General features: G+C 32.9%; 1 pseudogene; it reads right to left on the bottom strand.

The window, feature by feature from the left end:
* Positions 1-2,409: 2,409 nt before the first annotated feature.
* Positions 2,410-6,247, bottom strand: LOC107001248 (annotated as a pseudogene).
* Between the last annotated feature and the right edge of the window lie 7,373 nt (positions 6,248-13,620).

Raw genomic sequence — 13,620 nt, 5'->3', positions numbered from 1 at the left:
TCATATGTGGCTTTGAGGTTTGATATTCTTCTAGATGTGTTATTAGATCCTTTTTCAGTCTCCACTTGCGTTCGTGAGTCAATTTTTGTTAAGAGGGTCTAAAGAAAATGTTCCATCTCCTTGTCCTATAGAGTCACTCATATTGACCTAGTAGATCTTGATATGCTAGATTTTGACGTTATCCTTGGTATGGATTGACTGCATTCATGTTATGCGTCACTCATATTGACCTAGTAGATCTTGATATGCTAGATTTTGATGTTATCCTTGGTATGGATTGACTGCATTCACGTTATGCTTCTATTGATTATAGAACCCTTGTAGTCAAGTTTTAGCTTCCCAATGAATCCATCCTATTATAGAAATGGGAAAAGTTTATGCCTAAGGGTCAGTTTGTTTCTTGTCTTAAGGATAGAAAGATGATTTCTAAGGGTTGCATTTACCATCTAGTAGGGGTGAGGGATATAGATTTCTAAGGGTTGCATTTACCATCCAGTTTGTTTCTTTTCTTAAGGCCAGAAAGTTGATTTCACGTGATGATTTTATCCACCTCTTTCTTGAATATACAAAGTGGTTTTGCAGCTTTGAGGTTGTCCCCTACTCCATTGAACTTTCACAGGGTGCATATTATGAAATTACTTGACTTTCATAAAGTGTTTCCACAAAGAATTTGGAGTTCGGAGATTCTATTATTTTTTGGTTTTGAAAGGCATGACAAGTGTCGGCAAGATTGTATAATCTTTATGTACTTTGGAATTTCTTTAAAGATTTTGTATAATGTTTATGTACTTTGGGATGAGAATAATTTTGCCTTTAACATTTACATAGTCCTTTTCCTTTCAATTTTAGTTCTTTTTCTCTAACAGAATTTATCATCCAAGGATTAAACAAACTAGACCTAAATAGTACAGTAGGCATATGGACTTAACTTCAGACTTCAAACCAAATTTCATTTGTAAATATGCAATCAAAATCAATCATTTTCCCATGGATGGAGAAATTCCCCACTTCATTACATTGAATTACATGTATATAAATAATTTATTTGTCTACAATTTATATGCGTACACAAGGAATAAGTAAATACTTGTGTACTTTGATATGAAATAAGAAATTAATAGAAAGATAATTGCATTTAATAAGTGTCATTATTTAGCTTAATAGAAAAGATGAATATTTTATTCAAGGTTTACTAGACATAGCATATTTATAAGTTCTCGTCCAAAAAAAAGGCCAACACAGAAAGAGAAATAAAAATTGAAAGCACTTATATTTTAAATCTATCTTTCGAATTTAGCCATGTTCCATGAATCAAATGTCTCAATTTTGACCATCTCAGTACCATTGTTGAAATCAAACAGACGTGTGTCATAGATGGCTAAAGTTGGATAAACTCTTGATGTAATACATTTCTTTGCACCATCACCAAAACTTTCAACAATGAGTGATCAATCTGGAAAAAAATCAATCAATTGTCAACATAGCACAAGAAAAAATGAGTTGAAATTATGAGTTTTGAGGGCATTTGATATGAAAAAGATTTACCAAAGAAAGCTTACCTAACTCAGTAGCTACAATCTTTCATCGGTTAAATTTGTCTCAACATATCCGGAAAAAGATGGTTTATACATCTTTGAATGATTTCTAACGCTTGACCTATAAAATAAAATATTATGGCAACTTTATCTTATTGCAAAAGCATAAGGATAACAACATTTTTTATGTTTATAATTATTAGATATCCAAAATTCATTGGCTCAACTAACTTATATCCGCATCACATAAGATATGTTAAACAGGCAGAGAATTTTCTGTGAGTAACTTTTTTCATTTTCAAAATTTAAATCTAAGATCTCACTACAACAGTTGTTGATAAAGAAAGGTTGATCAAAAGATAAATTTTGAGGCATCAGAATACATGAGAACCTTGTATTTAACTTGGGTCTTAGAAACTATAAAAAAATACAAGTGTAGACTATTTCAAGTTTTTAGAAGACGATGTTAGGAGTCCAAATGGACCAAGTCCACCATGAACTATCAAACCCTTAATATCACATACATCATGGGAATAAAGATCAGCCTAACTAGAATAAAAGTTTTGTATATTTTAATTCTCAAACTTGAAAAGGAAAATGTAACTTCATCATCAGTCTGTTATCATATTACCACTCACCACTAGTTTTATATTTTTATTTTAAGAATAATTTTATACAAAAAAACATTCCGATCATAAAACATTTTACATTATTATAAATTTGAGAAATGGTCGCATATCCAGGAAAATGATATTGTAGGATGTTCTAACATAAATTTTAGTGGTTGTTTAAATGACTCAAGCATGTATCTTATTATATGTCATTATAATTCATACAAAATATATATTTATTCTTGTAAACAAATTTTTTTTTATCAAACCTGTGCAGGTGTGATTCCTTGAACTTCCACATTTTCTCCCATGTTTAATTTATAGTTGCTTAGCGCGATCTTTTTCTTTATTAACATTTCAAGTTCTTCAACCGACTATTAATCAAATGTTTGTCACTAATATCAATCCATAATTTATGAGGAATGGCCTCAATTCCAGACCATTCTTTGTTGATGTAATATGTTGGAAAAACGTCATATTTATTTGTCCATCGCCACAAAATTCTTTGATTCTTGATAGTATCATAAAAGGTCTGAAATGCATAAAAATTACCATAATCCAGTCTCAATCCATGTCATCCATTGATCATTGTATCATCCAAAACGTATCTATCTTTTTTCGTGTCAAAGGTAACAATCGTATATTAGTCAAATATGATACTATCCCGACTGACTTTCATGACATTGTCGTCATTAAACAATGTATTCAAACCATTTATTTTCTCCAATAAATACTCGAAACCATTTTCTATTCTTAGTAGATGAATGAAGTGATCGGGTTTGGTCCATTTCAAGAAGTCCCTACTCTGATACAATATTGACAATTGGTTATCATGATATTTCTAAGGTTGCCAACAATCATTCTCCAACGCCAATCTTGACCTAACCAAGCTATAGTTGGATCACCAAATTTGATCTTGTTGATGCTCTCGTCAGCAACTAGTAATGGGTTATTATCAAGCTTGATATACTTACAGAGAAATGGATCTACAACTTAGCTAGTAATGCATAATTTTGTACTTGAGTTTCTTTGTCATCCACTATTCCGGTGTATTGGACGATATGCTTATTTCCCGGAAGAATAATGATTCATCCAGACCAAGTTCCATATTTGTCGAACACCTCCGATGAATAAATTATAATTGATTCAGTTAGTCATGTCACAGAACACTGAATTAGCTCAAATAATATTGCCTCCATTTGGGTTGTATTGATAAAATAGGTGATAGATTTTATTGTAATACATTAGACCTATTAAAATAATAAAAAAAAGGCAATAACCAAACTAATATAAATGAATCGAGAATTTAGCTAAAATTTAGTGAAAACTATTAAATACAAAACTTGATCTTACTAGTGGGATCTAATGTTGTTGTTCGGACCATCCGATCAAGACCACCATATAAAATGGAATTAAATTTAAAATGATTATTAAAGACATTTCAATGCAATTGAAAAAAGGTTCTAATATAAGAAAATAAATAAAATATTACACAAGGATTAAATATAAAATTTATAACTAAATATTCACAAAGTATAGTAAGTTTCACATATATTATGTTCATGATTATGTAAGAGGAGATAAAAACTTATTTGCACCCGTTATATCAAATTATACTATATTTTTATCATGATTAAGTGATATGTTAGATGAATATTATTTAACTACTCCCTCCATCCACTATTTTTGTCATGGTTTCTATTTTTTAATCAAACTATAAGAACTTTGACTAACATTTTAATTTTTAAGATGTATTTTTTCATCATATTGATATGCAAAAAATGCAATTTATAGTACTTTTCATATAATTTTTGAATATCTATATTTATTGTTTAATGTATCTAATTAATGCTATCTAATTTAACTTTAAAAATTAGTCAAATTGACTTTCGAAAAGCACAACATGACAAATAAAAGTGGACGGAGGGAGTATGATTTTGTGATAACCATATTTGTTAAGACATATATCATCATATACGTATTGGTGTAATCATGAATAAGGATCATATGCAAATTAAAAAAGTTAACATATATATATATATATATAGATATATATATATATATATATATATATATACATCTTATTATTTAAAAAGATCTAACATAGAATATATAAATAAAAAAATATATGGAGAATCAAATATAAATAAGTCACCAACATGATTGTGGTAGAGTGGTAAGTACTCATTTTTGATGTGAATTCGTATGTAATAGAAATCCAATATAGCTACCAAAAGTCAGATGAAAATAATAATAATGATGATGATGTTAGCTTGATGAAAACATTCTCACTATTCAGGATAGAAGTAGAGGGCATTTTCTTTTACGTTCATATTTTATGTGAAATCATGTGTTAATACTAATAAATCACCCCAGGATACGAATATATATAATTATATAAACATTAAATATTACAAAACAAATATCAATTTGAGACACAAATTACGACATTTAAAATCATCGGATATTACTACGGGATCTTGTGTTTTTTCTCATAAGAAAATAGGAGAAACAATAAGAGAGATAAAACATACCATTAATCTGGTGTTTAAGAGGCTGGAAATGATATCCAGTTCTAAGTAAACTTTTACCTAATCTTCCCGTTTTCAAAGCATTATTCTACTCGTTTTCACCTCTTGGCAAATTCTTTTCATTCTTTTCACTTGGAGATTCAAACCTCTATTTTTCATTAAATTTATTATACACCCTTTTTATTTCATCGCATCCTTCTTTTTCATTTCATTTTCAAGTTTTGCTCACACACAATTTATTTGTCTTATTTTTTATAAGGAGGGGTCCCTTTGTTTTACAACAAGCTTCAAGGTTCAGTCTCACTCTTTTTTTTTTTACTTTCACTTGAGTTTCTTATTCTTCTTTATTTTTACACCCAACTTAAGTTTTTGGTCTAATTTAGCTATTCAAACAAAACAATGTTTAGAAGAGGATTTATGAGTGAGAAGTTAGGGAAATATTTGGTTCAAGATGTTTCAACAAGGTTGACAACAAATAGTTTAGGCTCAAATGGTGCAAGATGGTTGCACACCTCAAGAGTTAGTCACAAAATATAGGAAATTTGGGTTCCCTCTAAGAGATTTTTCCAAGATCATTTCTTGCATTCACCAAGGTTAGACAACACTAACAAGGACAATTATAGGAATCAACAAGCATGCTTTCAAGTAGAACCTTTCCTTACATGGAACTTCAAATACAATAATTTAGAACAACTCTACAAATTCAAGAAGCTTCTGTTCGATGTTTATTGCAAGACTCACATCAATACGCAACTAGTAAACACAAGAATGAAAAAGATCATTCAATTGTAAAGTCACACCGATTTCTTCTTGTAATATCAACACAACAGACATCTTTCATCATAATTACTATCTAAGACATCGGTATTGGGTTTAATCGATCCTCGAATGTCAACAATGACAACACAAGTATCCTCAATCATTTCATAGCCAAAAATCAAGGGACAATGGAGAGAGAGATAAAATAAAACATAAACAAAAACATCATAAGGAAAACAAAAATACTACAATATCTCAAAATAATACTAAATTAAAATACAATAAAAAGGGGGAATATAGGCACATGTGCTCTCACCCCGCCAAAAATAATCTAGCAATGTCCTTAATGCTATCAAAATATAAGTATGGGAGGAGAAATGAGTGAAAGGTCCTCCCGACAAGCGATGCGTATGAAGAACTTTGATCTTGAGGCTCGAAGGGGATGATTTCATCTTGAGCATCAGTACTCGACACAATATAAATAGCAGGCAACAAGGTAGAACTATCCTGGGCATATAGTACCCGACACATGGATATGCGGAAAGTGGCGTATAAAGAAAACCCTACTAATGCAGCTTGTTGAAGTATCTAGAAGTGATCTCTCCAAAGTCTCTTCAATTATTGAATCCTCCATCTCTAGTAGCTCCTCCAGAGTCTTAGAAATCACCTACACGTTCGCTCTCATACACTCTTTCTCATCTGTCTCCTCAACTATATCATTACCAACCTCATTATCAACATCAACTAGTTGTTGAGCTAACCCTCCGAGTGAAATTTTTCTCATCTCAGTAGGATGAACAACCTCAGGCATATCGTGCTATGGAACCTTACCCCCAAAACATGCTAAGATTAGTATACCTACGTTGATCCACATCAGCCCAAGGGATAGATATGCCTCTCATCAACTCAGTCAAAATAGTATTGTTGCCCTCACATTGCTTTACTCACATACATATAGGTGCAGAGTGGTCTTCTATTATTTGGAGGTCACATTGATTGTAATTCTACCTATTCCTTTTATAAGAAGGGAGAGGAGTAGACTCGTGCTTAGAGTAAGAAGATACCACTCTCTTGGCTTTAAATTACCCATTTATTTCAAGGCACAAAATATCAAAACAAAGATTACGTAAAAGTTTGTTGAGAAGAGTTTAGAAATAATCATAGGTAGAATCATATTATGAGGCTCGTGTATGGGAAATGAGATTCATCTAACGGGTTGGCTGAGCTCACTCGAGTTAGCCCAATTGGACAAAATAAAAGGATATTATACTCATGATAACAAATTGCTTCAACTCCAACTCAGTTATTCATCAAGTTGGTTTCGACAAGCTAAGAAAAGTTCACTGTATGTGATTGCGCAAAACAAGTTTAAGACCAAGCATAAGGTCGATGTCAAATCTAAATCAGTGATCCGCCTAGTTAGTTTCGTCACACTAAGACAAGTCACCAACTCAAGCACAGAAGGTGACAGGGGCTTACTTGACGATTTTCGTAATCACCTTGGCGAACTAAGACAAGTTCTCCATTAGGTAATTTCAAGCCGAATCCTATTCTTCAAAAATTTAACACAAACATGCAAAACTACCCAATACCTAAGCCATTTTACAAGCTACACATGCTAATGTAACCATGGTTAGTCATACTTCCCCAAAAATTCAGAAAACATTGCTCAATTGATGATTTTCCCTTAAGAACGATGTCAATCTATCTATCATTGGGAAAATAAAAGTCAGTGGGACAACATTGGGATATCATACTTCACCTATATTGAATCCACTCAAAGCCCAGTCATATTAATGACTTGATTCCAACATTTACCTTCACATTCTGTTTTAACAAGTTCGGGCACAAAATCAACTATTCTAATTCATGTTGTACTATTCAATCAACTAATTAGCAAACCATACACATTAAACTTCACAACATCAACAATAACATACAACCCAGTTCAAAAGGCCTCAGTCTAAAGCAAGGGCAACAAAAATAAACTTGAAAAACAAACCTTAGAGAAGCAAAGCAAGACAAAATGAGGGAGGTAGAGTTTGGGATTGAGAATCTTAAGCAAATACATACTCCACAAAAGTAAATTGACTCACAATAAGGACTCACTAGTACTTAAGATTTAGAGTTTAGGAAGTTAAAGTGCAAAAGAGATCAGAGGTTGCCTATTAAAGATTGAAAACTCTTGGTTCATTCAATTCAGGAACGTTCGACAGTCAGTGACTAGCATTGCCGAACATGTTTACTGAATCACTGAAGGAGCTTAAGTCACAAATGATACCTAAACAAATACAAACCTAAAGTTCTATTGGGTGGACCCGATGTTGTTCACCTAGTTTAGTTTTATGGATCGACGAATATGTCCATGTTCGCTGAACTTGATAGCACTATTTTTTAGAAATGTTTAACGTAGAAGGAGAACATGAATATGCATGCCTAAACATGTTGACGCATCACCGAATGGGTACTTGCATCACCCAATGCATCATTTTCATCTTTTTACTTCATTTCACCCTCACTTACAACATATGTTATTGAAAGCAAATAAAATAAAATTGGGTTGCTTCTCAATAAGATCCTAATCAACATCGTGGCATGACACAATTCTTACTTATCAACAATAATTTTTGAGGTAGGGGATGGTGTCACTAGGAAATGTTTTCTTTTGACTTGGATTGAAATGGGCAGAGAGCTGAAACATTTGATTCTCCATTTGCTTTATTGACACGATATGTGAAGTAACTGTTTAAGTCAAAGTGGAGAAGTAATTTTTTTCAAACCTTTCACCACCTTAATGGAATTTTCAACCCGTGCTAGCATATCATCAATTCGGCTTACAAGTCCACCTTTTTTCTGCATGGGATTATAATAAGGTGGAATATATCTAGATTTTTCAAGTTCACGATCTCTCCAGTTGCCACCTCAATCTCTCCAATCGCTCCAACCATTATCCCTATCCCTGTTTCAACATTTGTTCCCACCCCACCTTGGATAATTCATCTGAGAACCACCCAATCAACTACCCAAGTAATTCACTTTTTTATTGTACAATGTCTCAAATTTGACATCCTTCAAGCACTTCCCCCTAATGGTTCTAATTGAATTCACCATTTTGAATCCACCTCCATGACATGGTTGGATAAAAAATTGAATGCAATCATTATTTTTTGCCAAATTTTCAGCACTCTCGTGATTCTTCTTCATTTGTTTGTTACTCATACTCCATTGTAGAGAAGATACTTGATCCTCTCTAGTATACCATGCTCAGTTTATCTTGGTCATATGATCCAACAACATTGTTTATACATCAAACAGGGTATTGCATCAACCCACCTCGGATAGGTTTATTAGTCAAACTTTGCTGACCGAGTTAAGGTTACAATAAAAGTATTATAGCAGCAAATTATCTATAACACCATGTGTTGGACATTGAAGCAACAACTTTTGAAACTTCAACCAGATCTAGTGAAGAGGTTTACCAACCAATCTTTTAGAGTTCTAGATGTTGTCTCAAAGATTTGTCATTTTTGAGGGAGGAAAGAATCTTTCAAGAAATACTGAGATTAATTCCTCCCATGAATAGATTGAATCATTCGTAAATTTGTCTAACCATCTAGTTGTTTCCACCGTCAAGGAGAAGGTAAATAATCTTAGTCGAATAGATTCTTCTAAGTTGTTTTTGAAGACGAACGACCACAAAAATCCACAAAGGTTTGGAGGGTCTTCATTGGGAAGTCCCCAAAACATTCCCTTCATTTGGAATAATTGTAACATGGTGCCAATTACGTGTAACATCGCTCTCTAGTAGTAGTAGGAAACCAGATGGATCTATTGCTTTCAAAGACATTCATGTGCATGTCGGTCATGTCACTTGTATGATTATTTTTCTCATAGTGACTAGAATCATCACTACCATTTTTGGTAGGAATCTACTTGAAAATGGGTAAAACAACATCACCAAGAAAATATTAATCTTCTACAACTAAACAAAGTTACAAACTAACTTAACAACTTGAATACTTATCTAGCATTCCCCGTCAATGGCCCCATTTTGGATAACACGCCAATTACCTTTGAAAATTAGAAGAGTAAGCAGATGTCAGTAATAAAAATACCCAACAAAAGTTTGGGTCGAATCCCACAAGGAGTGTTAAGGATAAGAATTCAACTAGGAAATTAAGAGTGGAACCGATTCATTGTAGTAATTAAAAAAATGAGGTGGATGATTCCACCAGATTTATAGTAATGGTTTAGGTATCAATTATATCAATTAAGATAAACTCAAGGATTTCATAGTTGATAGATGATTAAGGGGTTTCAGAATGGGTATTGATGTCAAATAGTGGTACAAGTTCTTGCTGGATAGTGCTAGACAAACATGGATAGACTTGGTGATCTTTAATGAAACTAATATTGTTCGATCTCATAGAATCATATCATAGAATATCATTTTGGTCTCATCTATGTAATTACAAATTAACCAACTACCTTATGTAAATCTCTCTTTCTAGTAGATTTGGCAACTAAAATTGAACCACAATTCTCGTTTGAGCAAAATATAGAAGTCAAACCTAAATTACATGCATCAAGTTATTTACCAACTTTAATTTATCTCTTCTGAGCATCAATTGGATATATAGACTAGGATTATGTTTGAATAGCAATAAAACAGAGCAATGCACAAGACCCACTAAATTAAATCAATACACAACCCATAATCACATGTGGTTAAAATCCATAAAGATGTTTATATTAAGAAATAATTTTAACACCACGGATCTCAAAATTAAGAAAAATCCTAGTTTTCAAAAAACTGGTGTTGTTACCAATGGAACTATCTACGGATGGTAGGTTGGTCTACAGACCGTAGGTGAGACCATGGACCGTAGTTGGAGTTCCATGTTTAAATCCCAACTCTTAATAGTCTCTGATCCCACTCACACTCAATCAGTACAGTCCGTGGTTGGACCTACGGACTGTAGTTTTGACCATAGGTTAGGGTAAGTAGCCAGTAATAGGGAAATTATTGTTGCATAAACTCCAAATGGTCATAACACTTGGAACAAAACGAATTAGGTGGCGCATAACCTACCCAATGATAGATAATTAAATCCTCTTTCCAATTCCATCGAGTTTGCTAAGATCTCATCTCTAAATAAATAGTTATACCCATTTTATTGAGGCCTTGTCGGACAAATCATAAATTAAAAACCATCATTCCCTCGTGGATGGGCTTTGCTAATATTAAGTTAGGTTCATTTTGGTCCTTTTACCTATGCATTGGGAACCTAAAATACACTGTTTAACCCTCAAACTACGTTGTTTTACTCACATTAAGCTTAAATACCTAGTTAGAACATAAAAAAAAATCTTTATTCACTTAAGGTTCATCAAAATTGAGAAAAAAAATAAGAAGCAATCGACAAGTCCCTCTTCAAGAGTGCAAAAATTTTACTTCAATTTCAGCCTCAAACTCAAAAGTTTTATCTGTAAATTTTGTTACTAGGTATATGGGATTTCAATAATGGGTTCCTTTCACCTATTAGAACCCTAAAATTAAGACACATTCTTTATTATCTATACCATGTTTAGACCTAGGGTTGCTTGAACTTTAAAAAAATGTTGTGATTCAGTTGTTAGACTAATCGAAATCATGTTATCATGTTTCTTAGCTTCTTGTATGACACTCAGAACCTAGTTATGTAGATTCGTTAAGTTCATGAACTGCACGTGTTATGTTAGTTTATTCAAATATACATGCCCGAATAAAGAATGTTTCATTATCATCAGTACATTAATATTACATTTTTAGTTAGCATGTCAGTATTTTGGTCTATTCAATATTACTGAAATTCCTTCATAACATGTTACTTACATATTCATTTGGGAGTACGCTTAATATCGAGTGGGATAGGGCCAGTCACCCTCATAGTACCAAAACTACGTGCCTCGTAGGTTATGTCCCCTCGTTGGGCAAACTATTTAATGATCACGCCAATCCTCTCGATGGGGAGTAACCATAAGATTCCACGCATAACTCTCGTGGTTTTATGTAGGTTAACAGTAGCTCCCACAATCAAATTGTATTGTATTGACCAAGTTACCAATATATTTCAGTATTCCGTCTCAACATGTTATGTACTTGGTCATTACATTCAGTTAGCTTAGTATTCAATATATTTTAGTATTTAAATAAAGTTCAAATTATGTTATTTCTTAGTATGCTTTGTTCAATTCTGTATTTATTAGGTTATACTCTATATATCCTACATTTCCAGTACATTGCAAGTACTAACACATACTCTATAGTACTTTCTTTCATGATATAGGTTTTGGTACTTAGTATCCAGATCACACATAGATCAGTTCCTAATCTTCACTTCATCAGCTTCAATGGTGAGTCCTCATACTTTGAGGATGATAGACACCCTTCACACTTTACTATTTTTATTCAGTTTATCTATAGTTAGCTGGGGGCTTGTTCCAACAACTCTATTTAATTAAAGGACTTTTCAGATATAACATTAGATTCATGTTTAGTTCTGAGTTAGATAATCCAGATGTTATTAAACTCATATTCTTTTACATAATCATATTAGTATTGGGTATTCCCCACCTTCAATTACTAATTGTTTTAAGCTTCTGCATAGTAAATTTCATTCAGTATTATTTTAGTATGTTTATGAAATGGAAGCTCAAGGTTAGCTTGGTATCAGAGCATTAGGTTTAAGAGTCCTAGAATGTCTAAAAATTTGCACTGAGTATTTTTCATGGGTCTTCTAGAAAGACTTCTATATCCTTAAGTTTGAATTCCTTCCGCATATAACCAACCATCTTACCTTTAATATAGGAGTTAGGGAGGTGAAAATTGAAGTGGGAGTACTTCTACAAGGGACTTTTTCTCCAAGGGCGAGGGATGAAGCGAGCGAATTGGTTTATGAGGGTATAGTGTGCGAGCATGATGTTCATAAAAGTCTTACCTATAGAGTAAGTAGAGACGGACTGGGACTGCTTTAAGTGAGAGATTTATCTTATCTATGAATTTCACCACATTTAATAAAAGGGAGGCTACGAAGTGTTTTAGGAAAAAAAAGTTTACTTTCTTGATATTCTTATCATGTGTGGGTATGATCTCCCTTCTAATTTGTTGTTATACATTTACGACTACGCCTCCTCGTAGAGCATACCCAAGGAATACTAATGCAGTTCCTCTAGTTGCAGAACATGAGCTTTTCAATGTAGAGTTTTAGAATATGATTCAGGATTATGACTAATCAATACAATAAGCAAGTTATTGTTCCTACTAATATAAATAGTGAATAAATGTCAGCAATAGTTTGATATTTTAATTGGATGAATCCGCCTCAGTTTTTAGGGTCGCAGGGTTGTAAGGACCCACAAAACTTCATTTTTGAGGTTCAGGAAATCTCTGAAGTGATGTAAGAGACTGGTAATAATAGAGTAGAGTTGGAATCCTACCACCATAAGGATGTGTCTCACATATGGTACACTCAGTGGAATGAAAACATGAGTAAGGATGCAACTCCTATGACTTGGAGTGTTTTACCAGAGCTTTTCTTGAGAGATTCTTCCCAAGAGAGTTGACAGAGGCTAATGTTCAGGAGTTAATGAATTTCAGACAAGGTTCAATGTTTGTCCAAAAGTCTGCACTTAAGTTCACCCAACTCTATAGGTATGCTCAACACATGGTTGCCTATCCAAGGACGCACACAAGTAAGTTTCTATTTTGAGTATCCCACATAGTGAAGACAGACTATAGAAATTGGTGTCGTTAATATGGGATAGGTCCGTTGGGCCGGCCTGGCCTAACCCGAGATTTAATAGGGATAGGGTATGGTTTTTGGAGCTCATTTAAGAAAAGGGTTTTTCAGACCCGCCTGAATAAGTCTGCTGATATGAGGGGCTTGGAAAATATCGGCAGGTCCAGCCCGTGGGCCAATCAAATTAATTAAAAATATAATATCATATTAATATTTAAAATTAAAGAGATTCCAAACTCTAAACAATTAGGTTAATATTTTTATTTAGATATTTATACTTATACTTGAAAAAAACTTTATACATATTGTAAAGAGAATATTTTTGGATTTGATTAACAAGTAGTAACATTAATATCATGTAATATTATTTTGTCGATATTTTATAATAATATTTTAAAATTAT

The sequence above is a fragment of the Solanum pennellii genome, chromosome 10 (assembly GCF_001406875.1).
Source record: "Solanum pennellii chromosome 10, SPENNV200".
NCBI classification, from domain to species: Eukaryota; Viridiplantae; Streptophyta; class Magnoliopsida; order Solanales; family Solanaceae; genus Solanum; species Solanum pennellii.
Note: the sequence above shows the minus strand (reverse complement) of the source record. Positions and strands in the feature narration are given on the sequence as shown.